Source organism: Amaranthus tricolor, chromosome 14 (genome assembly GCF_026212465.1).
Source record: "Amaranthus tricolor cultivar Red isolate AtriRed21 chromosome 14, ASM2621246v1, whole genome shotgun sequence".
Lineage (NCBI taxonomy): Eukaryota > Viridiplantae > Streptophyta > Magnoliopsida > Caryophyllales > Amaranthaceae > Amaranthus > Amaranthus tricolor.
Genome location: NC_080060.1, coordinates 21,282,412 through 21,297,411, shown reverse-complemented (window position 1 = coordinate 21,297,411; position 15,000 = coordinate 21,282,412).

Sequence of the window (15,000 nt, the reverse complement as noted above, 5' to 3'; positions counted from 1 at the left end):
AAGACCTATCTACGACGTCCCTGCTGCTCAACGTAAAGTCGTGGACCAAACGTGTCATAGCAGGGCCATCAGAGACAAGCCGTCAACAAGGAAACAAGCAGTACACGTCAGTATCTAGCAACAAGTTATATGTGCAACCAACAATCAATTCAACGAGATGAGAGAAGATAGACACTCCAATGTATAAAAATCTACTCCAACCATTCCTCATTTCTGTGCACTTCCCAATGCCTTCACCATTTTCTATTCCTTCTTTAATTCCACGTATTATCTTTTGTGACTAGAGGCCACCATATTGGGGTTTGCAAGACCCACATGGCAACACCTCAGCCAAGGGCGGTGACGGCCATGCCGGCGCCCAATGGCAAGTATGATCATACCCCCGTACAGCGACCATATATAGATGATCCATGCCTCCGGGAACTAAACCAACTGGGGTACCAATCCAGTGGAGTCACAGTAACATCCAACTTAATATCTCATCAATAAGGGACTCATTCCCATTCCATCTCATATAATCCAACATTCTACTCTCGCGATATCAGAACTCAATCTCTACTATCTTTACAACTGATTTTCACTTGTAACACAAACTTAACCGTATTTAAATAGCAAATCATATTCAACCTAGTTCGTATAATATTATCACGCAAGGAAAATAGATTGAAGATGCATGCAAGAATCAGTTACTGCGTGTACTTACCTGCACTGCAAGACGACAGCCACAAAAATCGCTTCGAAGGGGTTCTTACGCCCCTCTTATGAACCGGGCACCTATACACGTTTAAAGTAAGACTAATAAGCCTACTTCACATCATTTACGAAGCACCGACTCCATACAAGCTACGCTATTAGCCAATTAAGTTTCGATTCAAGCTAATACGCATTCTACGCATACTCATGTAATAAATTCAACCCATGTTCATACATGAACTACGCCATCAATTCCAATCAAACCATAACATTAGATTCTAGTCAGGTTTATATCAAGATATGTTCAAGAACACGTAATACATGACGTTACACTTAATAACAATCATATCACCTATGATAGTAGTGGTTTATTATTTTTCCAAGGTTTTTAGAGTGAAACGATTAAGAATGAATTAGATTTGTAGCTTGGCGAATCAATAACGATTCGTATAATTTGGGTCAAAGTCACCCAACTTAGCAACCGAGCTCAAAACTAACCACCTCATCAACGACTATAACCACGATAATACTTTCATTAATGACAATCGCTACCTTAATCCGTCTCAGTAATTATTATTATCGTTTACTCTACAACAATGGATATTAACAATACTAGTCACCATTCATCCAAACCACAAAAATAGTATATACTACTTTTAATTCATCCACCCCTAACTTATTCAAGTTCAATTCACACTTTCAAATGCTTACCCACTTTAAATCCTATTAAGATATAACTTAATCCAAGCTAAGATTCATGAATTTACCCAAATTACTACCTTTAAATTCATCATAATATAAACCCTAATCATTTTATTTCAATGATAATTCTTTTAACTACTACCCACACTATAATTCAATGAGACTAATACAATATACAATCAACACACAACTCATGAACATGGTAGATTCTAATTAAAATTAGCAAATCAATCAATTGAAAAGTGAGATGCTTACAAAGATCAAAACTAGCAAGAATGGTAAAGAGGAGGATGAAGGTCGTGGTGGTGGTGCACGAAAGCCAAGATGGCTGGAGAAGACCTTAAATCGATAGCAGCTGGCGGCTGCTGCTGGTTTGGCTGCCGGCTAGACACAGCGAGAGAAGAGGGGTGTGCTGCGGTGGCTGTTGCTTGCGTGGGGAAGGAGAAGCCGGCTGCTACTGCTGGTTTGGAGGAAGAAGAGCGCAGCCCTTGCTGCTGCTTGCGAGTGGAGCTGTCGGTTGAGGGAAATGGGAAAGAGGCGCACGGGAAGAGAGAGGAAGAAGGAGAGGGAGGAGAAGGAGAAGACGGCTTGTCTTCAATGTTTAGGGTTTCGTGGGTCTTTAACCGTTTTTTTTTTTTTTTTTTTTTTTTTTTTTTTTTTTTTTTTATCTCGGTTCATTTTGTTGCAAGATCCAACTAAGAGACTCACCTTCGCGGCCTCATACATTTTAATAAAATAATCATTTTGATTCGAACCTCTTTATTTGAGAAGTCGTAACTATATTTTTAGTATATATATAAGTCGACATTTAAATCCATATGTGAAAGAAATTTATTAAAACTAATTCGGAAATAATTAAATAATAATTGTAAAATCTTTAAAAACTATTAAAATATTAAGTGATTACGTCATTAAAATGTCGGGGTGTTACAGGCTACCCCCCTTAAAATGAGTTTCGTCCCCGAAACTAGCGCAACCAAGGTACTAATTGAGAAAATTTATATTTCTAATAACTCCAGAAGGTGTCTTAACGATTTTAAGCCTAAGGAATTATCTCAAGGATCGTGACCTTATTGACACTATTATACTCACTCTTATCCAAATATTCATGCATATTTTGTTCCGAGCATTCATAGTCCTCTAAATTAACTCGACACCCAAACAAAGCATGTAAATGTCACACAATTAACTTAACATAATCAATCAAAAGCATGTAAAAATCGTACAATTGACTCGACACGATCAAACAAAAGCATGCAATTTTCTAATAGGTCGGTATCATAGAGGAGGAAATGCATGCAAACGCGCGAAGTTCTATCACATTCTACCCCCCTTAAAGACTTAGTTACGACCCCGTAACTTACTAACCTCAAGAAAAAGGTGCGGGTATTTCTCACGCATGGAATCCTCAGTTTCCCACGTTGCCTCCTGCGTGCGCTGGTTAGCCCATAGAACTTTCACCATTTTTATATCTTTTCTCCTCGTACTACGCACCTTAGAATCTAAGATCTTGATAGGCTTCTCTTCATAAGATAGATTCTCATCCAGATCTAAGGGTTCGGGATCTAGCACATGAGATTTATCGGGAACATATCTCTTCAACTGCGAAATGTGAAACACATCATGGACCTTACCCAACTCATTGGGTAATGCTAGTTTGTAAGCGACCTTTCCTACCTTCTCTGTGATCTCATAAGGTCCTATAAACTTTGGGCTCAACTTCCCCCTCTTGCCAAACCTCATGACTCCCTTCATGGGTGAAACTCTCAATAGCACATAATCCCCTACGGCGAACTCATCAGGTCTCCTCTTAAGATCTGCGTAGGACTTTTGTCGATCCTGTGCCGCCTTAAGTCTTTCTCGAATCATTTTTACCTGATCAGTCATCTCCTCTAACATAGCCGGTCCTAGAGTAACAGATTCACTGAAATCGTCCCAACATACAGGATTACGACAACGACGACCATACAGAGCCTCAAAAGGTGCCATCTGGATGCTTGCCTGGTAACTATTATTGTATGAAAACTCCACCATATCTAGGCACTCATCCCAAGATCCTTGCCTATCCAAGGCTACGGCTCTCAACATATCTTCAAGAGTCCGATTAGTGCGCTCGGTCTGTCCATCAGTGGCAGGGTGAAAAGATGTGCTTCTTAGAAGTTCTGTTCCCAGAGCTGCTTGAAAAGCCTCCCAAAATTTTGACACATACCTAGTATCACGGTCAGAAACTATAGATCTAGGGACACCATGGTATCGCACAACATTTTTAAGGTAAGCTCGAGCCAACTGATCCATACTCCATTGATTATTCATCGGAATGAATCTTGCACTCTTGGTGAGTCTATCAACGATCACCCATAACGTGTCATTTCCTGACCTAGTTCTCGGTAAACCCAAAACAAAGTCCATTGATATGTCATCCCATTTCCATACAGGAATATCCAAGGGTTGAAGTAAACCTGCAGGTCTCTTATGTTCACTTTTGACCTTTTGACATGTCAGACACCTGGAAACAAACTCAGCAATATCTCTTTTCATCCCAGACCACCAGAATGTTTGCTTCAGATCTCGATACATTTTATCTCCCCCCGGGTGGACGGAATACATCGAACTATGAGCCTCTGATAAGATTTTATCCTTGAGCTCTGCACAAGAAGAGGGTACACACCATCTACCCTTGTATCGAATGCTACCATCCTCGAATATTGTGAATCCTTCAGCTTTTCCTTCTCTAACCTGCTCCCTCGTTTTTTCCAATAAGGAGTCACTCACTTGATGTGTTAAAATTTCTTCAAAAATTGAGGGTCGAATTGATAAGGCTGTTAATCTGGACCTCAGCTCCCCGTGCTGCACAATCTCGAGGTTCAACTTTTCCATGTCTCTTTGCAACTCTCTAGGAATAGTCAAGGTAGCTACGGAATGATTGGTCTTTCTACTTAGAGCATCGGCTACCATGTTCGCCCTACCCTCATGGTAATTAAACTCTACGTCATAGTCGTTAATCAACTCTAGCCATCTTCGCTGCCTCATGTTCAAATTTTGTTGCGTATACAAGTATCGCAAACTCTGATGATCAGTGTAGATCTTGCACTTCACTCCATACAAGTAATGTCTCCAAATTTTCAAAGCAAAGACAATGGCTGCTAGCTCCAGGTCGTGAGTTGGGTAATTGACTTCATGTGGTTTTAGTTGTCTGGATGCATACGCGACCACTTTCCGATTTTGCATCAATACACATCCCAACCCATACTTCGATGCATCACTATACACAAGGTACTCAAGGGTGCTATCTGGAAGAGTAAGCACGGGTGCGGTAGTCAACCTCTCCTTTAAGGTTTGGAAGGCCAACTCGCACTCTTTAGACCATTCGAATTTCTTGTCTTTCTTCATCAAGTTGGTCATAGGGCGGGCGATCTTTGAGAAATCCTTCACAAATCTCCTATAGTAACCAGCTAAACCCAAAAAGCTCCTTACTTCAGTCACATTCTTCGGTGCAGGCCAATCTCTCACCGCCTCAATTTTTGCAGGATCAACGGCAACTCCTTCTTTGGACACAAAATGCCCAAGGAACGAAACCTTCTCGAGCCAAAATTCACACTTTGAAAACTTCGCGTACAGCTTATTGTCCCGGAGTAATTGCAACACCTTCCTCAAGTGTTGTTCGTGTTCCACTCTATCTCTCGAATACACCAAGATGTCATCAATAAAGACCAGCACGAAATTGTCGAGGCACGAACTAAACACCTGGTTCATCATGCACATAAAAGCTGCAGGTGCATTAGTCAACCCAAAAGGCATCACTGTGAACTCGAAGTGCCCATATCGAGTCCTAAAGGCTGTTTTCGGAATATCGCGCTCCGCAATCCTCAGCTGATGATAGCCAGACCTCAAGTCAATTTTGGAAAATAACCCTGCTCCCTTAAGTTGGTCAAACAAATCATCGATTCTCGGAAGAGGGTATTTGTTCTTCACAGTTATCTTGTTCAGTTCTCGATAATCAATACATAACCTCATAGTCCCATCCTTCTTACGAACAAACAAGACAGGTGCTCCCCAAGGCGAAACACTCGGTCGAATGTATCCCTTCTCTAATAACTCCTCGACTTGCTTTTTAAGTTCCTCCATTTCAGCTGGTGCCAACCTATATGGTGCTTTTGATATAGGTCCCACCCTTGGTACCAGGTCTATGGTGAACTCAACAGCCCTAACAGGTGGCATCCCCGGTATCTCCTCTGGGAAGACGTCTAGGAACTCATTTACGATTGGCACTGATTCAGGAGTCAACTCCTCGTCTTCTATCTTACGTACATGACATAGGTAGCTTGGCAGTCCCTTCCTCAATAATGTTTTCATCTTCAGGGACGATACTATCTTCGTTTGCATACCTGAAGTAGCTTTGCAATACTTAACTTTCTTTCCCTTGGGCCCCACAAGCCTGACTTCTTGCCTCTCACATTCAACAATAGCTTTAAACCGACCCAACCAGTCCATCCCAAGAATAATGTCTAAGTCGCACATCTTTAACTCATATAGGTCACTAGGAAAAATGGTTCCCCCAATGGTCAAAGGAACACTCTTATAAACTCTAGTGCATTTATACAACTCTCCTGAAGGAACTGCTACGGCGTACGAAGAAGGTTCGGGATCCTTTAATCCTAACCTTTCAATTATTGATGCAGATACAAAAGAATTTGATGCTCCAGTATCAAATAACGCATTGACAGGCACGGAGTTCACAAGAAACGTACCTGTCACCACATCCTTTGAGGCTCTGTATATGGTGAATCTCACCATATACAAGTATCGCAAATTTTCATAGTCGTAATCCTGTATGTTGGGACGATTTCAGTGAATCTGTTACTCTAGGACCGGCTATGTTAGAGGAGATGACTGATCAGGTAAAAATGATTCGAGAAAGACTTAAGGCGGCACAGGATCGACAAAAGTCCTACGCAGATCTTAAGAGGAGACCTGATGAGTTCGCCGTAGGGGATTATGTGCTATTGAGAGTTTCACCCATGAAGGGAGTCATGAGGTTTGGCAAGAGGGGGAAGTTGAGCCCAAAGTTTATAGGACCTTATGAGATCACAGAGAAGGTAGGAAAGGTCGCTTACAAACTAGCATTACCCAATGAGTTGGGTAAGGTCCATGATGTGTTTCACATTTCGCAGTTGAAGAGATATGTTCCCGATAAATCTCATGTGCTAGATCCCGAACCCTTAGATCTGGATGAGAATCTATCTTATGAAGAGAAGCCTATCAAGATCTTAGATTCTAAGGTGCGTAGTACGAGGAGAAAAGATATAAAAATGGTGAAAGTTCTATGGGCTAACCAGCGCACGCAGGAGGCAACGTGGGAAACTGAGGATTCCATGCGTGAGAAATACCCGCACCTTTTTCTTGAGGTTAGTAAGTTACGGGGTCGTAACTAAGTCTTTAAGGGGGGTAGAATGTGATAGAACTTCGCGCGTTTGCATGCATTTCCTCCTCTATGATACCGACCTATTAGAAAATTGCATGCTTTTGTTTGATCGTGTCGAGTCAATTGTACGATTTTTACATGCTTTTGATTGATTATGTTAAGTTAATTGTGTGACATTTACATGCTTTGTTTGGGTGTCGAGTTAATTTAGAGGACTATGAATGCTCGGAACAAAATATGCATGAATATTTGGATAAGAGTGAGTATAATAGTGTCAATAAGGTCACGATCCTTGAGATAATTCCTTAGGCTTAAAATCGTTAAGACACCTTCTGGAGTTATTAGAAATATAAATTTTCTCAATTAGTACCTTGGTTGCGCTAGTTTCGGGGACGAAACTCATTTTAAGGGGGGTAGCCTGTAACACCCCGACATTTTAATGACGTAATCACTTAATATTTTAATAGTTTTTAAAGATTTTACAATTATTATTTAATTATTTCCGAATTAGTTTTAATAAATTTCTTTCACATATGGATTTAAATGTCGACTTATATATATACTAAAAATATAGTTACGACTTCTCAAATAAAGAGGTTCGAATCAAAATGATTATTTTATTAAAATGTATGAGGCCGCGAAGGTGAGTCTCTTAGTTGGATCTTGCAACAAAATGAACCGAGATAAAAAAAAAAAAAAAAAAAAAAAAAAAAAAAAAAAAAAAAAAACGGTTAAAGACCCACGAAACCCTAAACATTGAAGACAAGCCGTCTTCTCCTTCTCCTCCCTCTCCTTCTTCCTCTCTCTTCCCGTGCGCCTCTTTCCCATTTCCCTCAACCGACAGCTCCACTCGCAAGCAGCAGCAAGGGCTGCGCTCTTCTTCCTCCAAACCAGCAGTAGCAGCCGGCTTCTCCTTCCCCACGCAAGCAGCAGCCACCGCAGCACACCCCTCTTCTCTCGCTGTGTCTAGCCGGCAGCCAAACCAGCAGCAGCCGCCAGCTGCTATCGATTTAAGGTCTTCTCCAGCCATCTTGGCTTTCGTGCACCACCACCACGACCTTCATCCTCCTCTTTACCATTCTTGCTAGTTTTGATCTTTGTAAGCATCTCACTTTTCAATTGATTGATTTGCTAATTTTAATTAGAATCTACCATGTTCATGAGTTGTGTGTTGATTGTATATTGTATTAGTCTCATTGAATTATAGTGTGGGTAGTAGTTAAAAGAATTATCATTGAAATAAAATGATTAGGGTTTATATTATGATGAATTTAAAGGTAGTAATTTGGGTAAATTCATGAATCTTAGCTTGGATTAAGTTATATCTTAATAGGATTTAAAGTGGGTAAGCATTTGAAAGTGTGAATTGAACTTGAATAAGTTAGGGGTGGATGAATTAAAAGTAGTATATACTATTTTTGTGGTTTGGATGAATGGTGACTAGTATTGTTAATATCCATTGTTGTAGAGTAAACGATAATAATAATTACTGAGACGGATTAAGGTAGCGATTGTCATTAATGAAAGTATTATCGTGGTTATAGTCGTTGATGAGGTGGTTAGTTTTGAGCTCGGTTGCTAAGTTGGGTGACTTTGACCCAAATTATACGAATCGTTATTGATTCGCCAAGCTACAAATCTAATTCATTCTTAATCGTTTCACTCTAAAAACCTTGGAAAAATAATAAACCACTACTATCATAGGTGATATGATTGTTATTAAGTGTAACGTCATGTATTACGTGTTCTTGAACATATCTTGATATAAACCTGACTAGAATCTAATGTTATGGTTTGATTGGAATTGATGGCGTAGTTCATGTATGAACATGGGTTGAATTTATTACATGAGTATGCGTAGAATGCGTATTAGCTTGAATCGAAACTTAATTGGCTAATAGCGTAGCTTGTATGGAGTCGGTGCTTCGTAAATGATGTGAAGTAGGCTTATTAGTCTTACTTTAAACGTGTATAGGTGCCCGGTTCATAAGAGGGGCGTAAGAACCCCTTCGAAGCGATTTTTGTGGCTGTCGTCTTGCAGTGCAGGTAAGTACACGCAGTAACTGATTCTTGCATGCATCTTCAATCTATTTTCCTTGCGTGATAATATTATACGAACTAGGTTGAATATGATTTGCTATTTAAATACGGTTAAGTTTGTGTTACAAGTGAAAATCAGTTGTAAAGATAGTAGAGATTGAGTTCTGATATCGCGAGAGTAGAATGTTGGATTATATGAGATGGAATGGGAATGAGTCCCTTATTGATGAGATATTAAGTTGGATGTTACTGTGACTCCACTGGATTGGTACCCCCAGTTGGTTTAGTTCCCGGAGGCATGGATCATCTATATATGGTCGCTGTACGGGGGTATGATCATACTTGCCATTGGGCGCCGGCATGGCCGTCACCGCCCTTGGCTGAGGTGTTGCCATGTGGGTCTTGCAAACCCCAATATGGTGGCCTCTAGTCACAAAAGATAATACGTGGAATTAAAGAAGGAATAGAAAATGGTGAAGGCATTGGGAAGTGCACAGAAATGAGGAATGGTTGGAGTAGATTTTTATACATTGGAGTGTCTATCTTCTCTCATCTCGTTGAATTGATTGTTGGTTGCACATATAACTTGTTGCTAGATACTGACGTGTACTGCTTGTTTCCTTGTTGACGGCTTGTCTCTGATGGCCCTGCTATGACACGTTTGGTCCACGACTTTACGTTGAGCAGCAGGGACGTCGTAGATAGGTCTTGCAGGTTTTGGAGTTTCCTTGCATTGCATATGGGGGGGGGGGGAATCGAGTGAGAACCTTGACGCGTGCCCTGTTCGAACCATTTTTGACGCTGCATGTGATTTCGAATTGAAAGTGTATATGTTTTGGTTGAGGCATGAGTCCTCCTTTTGATGTAATTCGTTCCGCTGCAAAGATTTATATCGTTTTATATTTTGTTATAGTATCTTGAATGACTTGTACAGTGGATTACCTTTTTGCTTGGAAAACCCAAGCGTTTACATGGGAACCACGATCCATGCTTAGCATGTCGACAGAGGTTTTGGCGATGACCTTTCCGCCGTGATTCTGTTACGAGGCCATTGATGCCTCTTCATTATGATGATTTATCGTTTGTCTAAATCTTCGGCGCGTCAAATTTCAAGGCAGTTGCTGCCGAAATTTCCGTAGGACTTTGTTTGGAAGTTTTCAAACGTCATCTTTCTTTTTTCCTATCTAAATAATTATTTATTTCCACAAGTGACACCCCTGAAGGGTCTGAAATTCAACGAGATGAGAGAAGATAGACACTCCAATGTATAAAAATCTACTCCAACCATTCCTCATTTCTGTGCACTTCCCAATGCCTTCACCATTTTCTATTCCTTCTTTAATTCCACGTATTATCTTTTGTGACTAGAGGCCACCATATTGGGGTTTGCAAGACCCACATGGCAACACCTCAGCCAAGGGCGGTGACGGCCATGCCGGCGCCCAATGGCAAGTATGATCATACCCCCGTACAGCGACCATATATAGATGATCCATGCCTCCGGGAACTAAACCAACTGGGGTACCAATCCAGTGGAGTCACAGTAACATCCAACTTAATATCTCATCAATAAGGGACTCATTCCCATTCCATCTCATATAATCCAACATTCTACTCTCGCGATATCAGAACTCAATCTCTACTATCTTTACAACTGATTTTCACTTGTAACACAAACTTAACCGTATTTAAATAGCAAATCATATTCAACCTAGTTCGTATAATATTATCACGCAAGGAAAATAGATTGAAGATGCATGCAAGAATCAGTTACTGCGTGTACTTACCTGCACTGCAAGACGACAGCCACAAAAATCGCTTCGAAGGGGTTCTTACGCCCCTCTTATGAACCGGGCACCTATACACGTTTAAAGTAAGACTAATAAGCCTACTTCACATCATTTACGAAGCACCGACTCCATACAAGCTACGCTATTAGCCAATTAAGTTTCGATTCAAGCTAATACGCATTCTACGCATACTCATGTAATAAATTCAACCCATGTTCATACATGAACTACGCCATCAATTCCAATCAAACCATAACATTAGATTCTAGTCAGGTTTATATCAAGATATGTTCAAGAACACGTAATACATGACGTTACACTTAATAACAATCATATCACCTATGATAGTAGTGGTTTATTATTTTTCCAAGGTTTTTAGAGTGAAACGATTAAGAATGAATTAGATTTGTAGCTTGGCGAATCAATAACGATTCGTATAATTTGGGTCAAAGTCACCCAACTTAGCAACCGAGCTCAAAACTAACCACCTCATCAACGACTATAACCACGATAATACTTTCATTAATGACAATCGCTACCTTAATCCGTCTCAGTAATTATTATTATCGTTTACTCTACAACAATGGATATTAACAATACTAGTCACCATTCATCCAAACCACAAAAATAGTATATACTACTTTTAATTCATCCACCCCTAACTTATTCAAGTTCAATTCACACTTTCAAATGCTTACCCACTTTAAATCCTATTAAGATATAACTTAATCCAAGCTAAGATTCATGAATTTACCCAAATTACTACCTTTAAATTCATCATAATATAAACCCTAATCATTTTATTTCAATGATAATTCTTTTAACTACTACCCACACTATAATTCAATGAGACTAATACAATATACAATCAACACACAACTCATGAACATGGTAGATTCTAATTAAAATTAGCAAATCAATCAATTGAAAAGTGAGATGCTTACAAAGATCAAAACTAGCAAGAATGGTAAAGAGGAGGATGAAGGTCGTGGTTGTGGTGCACGAAAGCCAAGATGGCTGGAGAAGACCTTAAATCGATAGCAGCTGGCGGCTGCTGCTGGTTTGGCTGCCGGCTAGACACAGCGAGAGAAGAGGGGTGTGCTGCGGTGGCTGCTGCTTGCGTGGGGAAGGAGAAGCCGGCTGCTACTGCTGGTTTGGAGGAAGAAGAGCGCAGCCCTTGCTGCTGCTTGCGAGTGGAGCTGTCGGTTGAGGGAAATGGGAAAGAGGCGCACGGGAAGAGAGAGGAAGAAGGAGAGGGAGGAGAAGGAGAAGACGGCTTGTCTTCAATGTTTAGGGTTTCGTGGGTCTTTAACCGTTTTTTTTTTTTTTTTTTTTTTTTTTTTTTTTTTTTTTTTTTTTATCTCGGTTAATTTTGTTGCAAGATCCAACTAAGAGACTCACCTTCGCGGCCTCATACATTTTAATAAAATAATCATTTTGATTCGAACCTCTTTATTTGAGAAGTCGTAACTATATTTTTAGTATATATATAAGTCGACATTTAAATCCATATGTGAAAGAAATTTATTAAAACTAATTCGGAAATAATTAAATAATAATTGTAAAATCTTTAAAAACTATTAAAATATTAAGTGATTACGTCATTAAAATGTCGGGGTGTTACAGGCTACCCCCCTTAAAATGAGTTTCGTCCCCGAAACTAGCGCAACCAAGGTACTAATTGAGAAAATTTATATTTCTAATAACTCCAGAAGGTGTCTTAACGATTTTAAGCCTAAGGAATTATCTCAAGGATCGTGACCTTATTGACACTATTATACTCACTCTTATCCAAATATTCATGCATATTTTGTTCCGAGCATTCATAGTCCTCTAAATTAACTCGACACCCAAACAAAGCATGTAAATGTCACACAATTAACTTAACATAATCAATCAAAAGCATGTAAAAATCGTACAATTGACTCGACACGATCAAACAAAAGCATGCAATTTTCTAATAGGTCGGTATCATAGAGGAGGAAATGCATGCAAACGCGCGAAGTTCTATCACATTCTACCCCCCTTAAAGACTTAGTTACGACCCCGTAACTTACTAACCTCAAGAAAAAGGTGCGGGTATTTCTCACGCATGGAATCCTCAGTTTCCCACGTTGCCTCCTGCGTGCGCTGGTTAGCCCATAGAACTTTCACCATTTTTATATCTTTTCTCCTCGTACTACGCACCTTAGAATCTAAGATCTTGATAGGCTTCTCTTCATAAGATAGATTCTCATCCAGATCTAAGGGTTCGGGATCTAGCACATGAGATTTATCGGGAACATATCTCTTCAACTGCGAAATGTGAAACACATCATGGACCTTACCCAACTCATTGGGTAATGCTAGTTTGTAAGCGACCTTTCCTACCTTCTCTGTGATCTCATAAGGTCCTATAAACTTTGGGCTCAACTTCCCCCTCTTGCCAAACCTCATGACTCCCTTCATGGGTGAAACTCTCAATAGCACATAATCCCCTACGGCGAACTCATCAGGTCTCCTCTTAAGATCTGCGTAGGACTTTTGTCGATCCTGTGCCGCCTTAAGTCTTTCTCGAATCATTTTTACCTGATCAGTCATCTCCTCTAACATAGCCGGTCCTAGAGTAACAGATTCACTGAAATCGTCCCAACATACAGGATTACGACAACGACGACCATACAGAGCCTCAAAAGGTGCCATCTGGATGCTTGCCTGGTAACTATTATTGTATGAAAACTCCACCATATCTAGGCACTCATCCCAAGATCCTTGCCTATCCAAGGCTACGGCTCTCAACATATCTTCAAGAGTCCGATTAGTGCGCTCGGTCTGTCCATCAGTGGCAGGGTGAAAAGATGTGCTTCTTAGAAGTTCTGTTCCCAGAGCTGCTTGAAAAGCCTCCCAAAATTTTGACACATACCTAGTATCACGGTCAGAAACTATAGATCTAGGGACACCATGGTATCGCACAACATTTTTAAGGTAAGCTCGAGCCAACTGATCCATACTCCATTGATTATTCATCGGAATGAATCTTGCACTCTTGGTGAGTCTATCAACGATCACCCATAACGTGTCATTTCCTGACCTAGTTCTCGGTAAACCCAAAACAAAGTCCATTGATATGTCATCCCATTTCCATACAGGAATATCCAAGGGTTGAAGTAAACCTGCAGGTCTCTTATGTTCACTTTTGACCTTTTGACATGTCAGACACCTGGAAACAAACTCAGCAATATCTCTTTTCATCCCAGACCACCAGAATGTTTGCTTCAGATCTCGATACATTTTATCTCCCCCCGGGTGGACGGAATACATCGAACTATGAGCCTCTGATAAGATTTTATCCTTGAGCTCTGCACAAGAAGAGGGTACACACCATCTACCCTTGTATCGAATGCTACCATCCTCGAATATTGTGAATCCTTCAGCTTTTCCTTCTCTAACCTGCTCCCTCGTTTTTTCCAATAAGGAGTCACTCACTTGATGTGTTAAAATTTCTTCAAAAATTGAGGGTCGAATTGATAAGGCTGTTAATCTGGACCTCAGCTCCCCGTGCTGCACAATCTCGAGGTTCAACTTTTCCATGTCTCTTTGCAACTCTCTAGGAATAGTCAAGGTAGCTACGGAATGATTGGTCTTTCTACTTAGAGCATCGGCTACCATGTTCGCCCTACCCTCATGGTAATTAAACTCTACGTCATAGTCGTTAATCAACTCTAGCCATCTTCGCTGCCTCATGTTCAAATTTTGTTGCGTATACAAGTATCTAGATCGTGTTCAAATTTTGTTGCGTATACAAGTATCGCTGCCTCATGTTCAAATTTTGTTGCGTATACAAGTATATGGTGAATTTCGAAGAAACTCAGTGGTATATCATTAAATATCCGATTTATATATATATATATATATATATATATATATATATATATATATATATATATATATATATATATATATATATATATATATATATATATATATATATATATATATATATATATATATATATATATATATATATATATATATATATATATATATATATATATATATATATATATATATATATATATATATATATATATATATATATATGTATATTTATAAATATACATATATATATGTAAATATATTTATATATTTATATATATACACACACACACACATATATATATATAAACTCAGACTCATGTTTCAAGGTTTTGAGCCTGGCTTCAAGGTCATTATTCTCATTCTTAAGGTCAATAAGCTGTTTAGTCTGGCTAAGATTCTATTCTTTCAAGACCTTGACAGTCTTTTCAAGTTTAATTGTTTCAGCCTTTAGCGATTCATTTTTATTTATGATTTCTTCACAACCTTCAGCATAAT